Here is a 2,454-nt window from a genome sequence, read left to right as displayed (position 1 = left end):
GTGATAGGATAATTTGGAGGCATTAAATGAGGGTTATTTGGTGGGGAAGTGGAGGCAATAAATGAGGAAGAAAAAGATTTCATATTTAAGGGGAGAGAGGAGGTTTTGGGGGAAAATGGAGGTTCAAAATTGATTTTTTGATATATATAAGGGTATGGGATAAGTTTCAAAGCCAAAAAAACTTGCTAAATGAAAAAAAAAATCACTATTTTGCCCCCCTCCCCCCTCCCCTCCCCCTTAGTTACGAGCTTGGTGATGTGAAAAATGCTTGCTTCAAGAAGAGAGAGAGTTAGGAATTATAGGCTAGAAAGAGAAAACTATAGGTTCCAAGTGGGCCTCTTTCTTGTCCTTGTCTCCTTAAGAATGCTCAAAATTAGCCTTAATCCCTAAAATTAGGAATCCTTATACAAGGCCTGAAATATGTCCAAAGGCTACCTAATGTCCCTGAAGTTTCTTTGGATGTTGTGAGCTCTATTTTTGTTGTGGTGAGGATTTGGGGTTTCTTTTAGTCTCTATTTCAAACCCCTCATCACACTACTGGTGCTTGAGATTGAGATCCTATGTAAACTCAAGCTCACTATAACCTATCCCCTCAGTATATCAGAAGGTAGAGCACGAATCATTCGTAGGTCAAGTGTAACCCATGTAGATCCTCTACCTCTCCAGCTATTGATTGTAGCCATCATATGTATCCAATTTAAATCATCTTCAGGCTTAATAGCTTGTTTGTCAGTATCCTTATGGGCTGGTTCCTTCCCTGCCTTAGTCTATTCTCTACAAGTATAGCAATATTGCAATGGGGTTGAATGAGTGGTGGTGTCTAAAAATTCCTCCACTATCCACCATAGGATGTAAGCGGCCAATCACAAGATAAACCTTGATAATGGAATCATTGAATTTGAGGTAGACATGGTTCTCAGACCATTCATGTACCATCTTTACTTCTATCATGAATGGGCATCCTAAGATCATTTCCTATGATTATTGTTGTTTGGAAAAGTCCATAACAATGAAGGTATGTTTAACCCAATGTTTAAGAACCTTGATCTTTAAATCACGTAGTAGGTTTAATAATGAAAAGTCCATAACAATGAAGGTATGTTTAACCCAATGTTTAAGAACCTTGATCTTTAAATCACGTAGTAGCATCCCAATAGGTTTGGCGATAGTCTCATCAGCCATCTTGACAATGATGTTCGTGACTTTGAGACGTGGCTTGGTCATCTTCTCCTAACATTTTTGATGATTATGCTCGCTCTCACACCACCATCTAGGAATCCAATTATTGTGATGCCCTTGGCCGTAATCGGTAGCAGTGTGTTAGACTTGTCACCTTTAAAATATTGTGCCAGTTTGTTGGGTGGAATTGTAACCATAGATTGGTATTTTCTTCTTCCATCAAGACTATCAATTCGAGGTGTTTCCATTATATATTAGGGATGTGCCTTATGCATGTCAGCAAATGATGGTAATCTGACATTGAGTTCCCAATTAAGGAGAGCTTCAGGACCTCCACACTTAATCGGGATGTTATAGTTGTACTAGTTTGTGAGGCCATAAAGTCTAACAATTTGGAGATATTTAACGGTGCATTCATGACCTTCTTTCCATAAGCAGGTTTTGGTGAGATTGGAAAATCCATTTCCGAAAATCTCAATACTAGGCATTAAGATACTAGGGTGTATAGTATCTAAGACTCTTACTTGCTTGGGTTTTGGTTCAAGCTCCTCTTGGGTTTTCGTAACTAAATCACCAAATTCTTAGACTTTCTCAATTTCCTTTTGAGGGTCAAGATAAGAGACAAGTTTTGTCATGTGTGATCTAGTTTTAGGAATTGCATGTTCCCGTGGGGTCGCCTTCCATGTGCTCTTGGTTTTGGAGGGTATTTCCCTACCCTGTTTAGAGAATCAACCCTTGTGTCTAAGGAGTCGGAGTCCTCATCTAGGTCCCTAATAAAGACTGGCTCCTGAGGCATCCGATAGTTCTCTTTTTGGTTTCCTTATTTTTCCTTTCTTAACCGACTCTTTTCTCATGTTTTTCTTCTTCTTCTTGGATTCCTCTATCAAGGCCATAGATCGTTGCTCAAGAACATGTTGGTTTTGGGCTTGCAGCAGCAGCTGGGTGATAGTATTCATAACGGTGTGTTATCTAGATTTTTAAGGATATTCCTTTGAGTTTGATTACTTACCCCAATCATGTTTAGGGATGTGATGATGGGTCCTGTTTGTAGGCTTGTCACCACAATCTTGTTGGGACAGTCCTTAATCCAATGATCTATGCCACAAAGGCTATACAAGTAGCCCGGGTGGCATGTTTGAGGGAAGTTCTTGGTTGAGATAAGGAAACTTCAGAGGGCATTCCAAAACTTGATGGGTATCTTGGAATTGAAGAGGCATTCTTCTAACTATAGCATTAATGTCCCAGCCCTGCCCACTGCAGCAACTTGGTAAATTG

The sequence above is a fragment of the Cibotium barometz genome, chromosome 5, assembly GCF_041138505.1.
Source record: "Cibotium barometz isolate CiBa-2024 chromosome 5, ASM4113850v1, whole genome shotgun sequence".
Taxonomy (NCBI): domain Eukaryota; kingdom Viridiplantae; phylum Streptophyta; class Polypodiopsida; order Cyatheales; family Cibotiaceae; genus Cibotium; species Cibotium barometz.
This window is presented reverse-complemented; position numbering follows the sequence as displayed.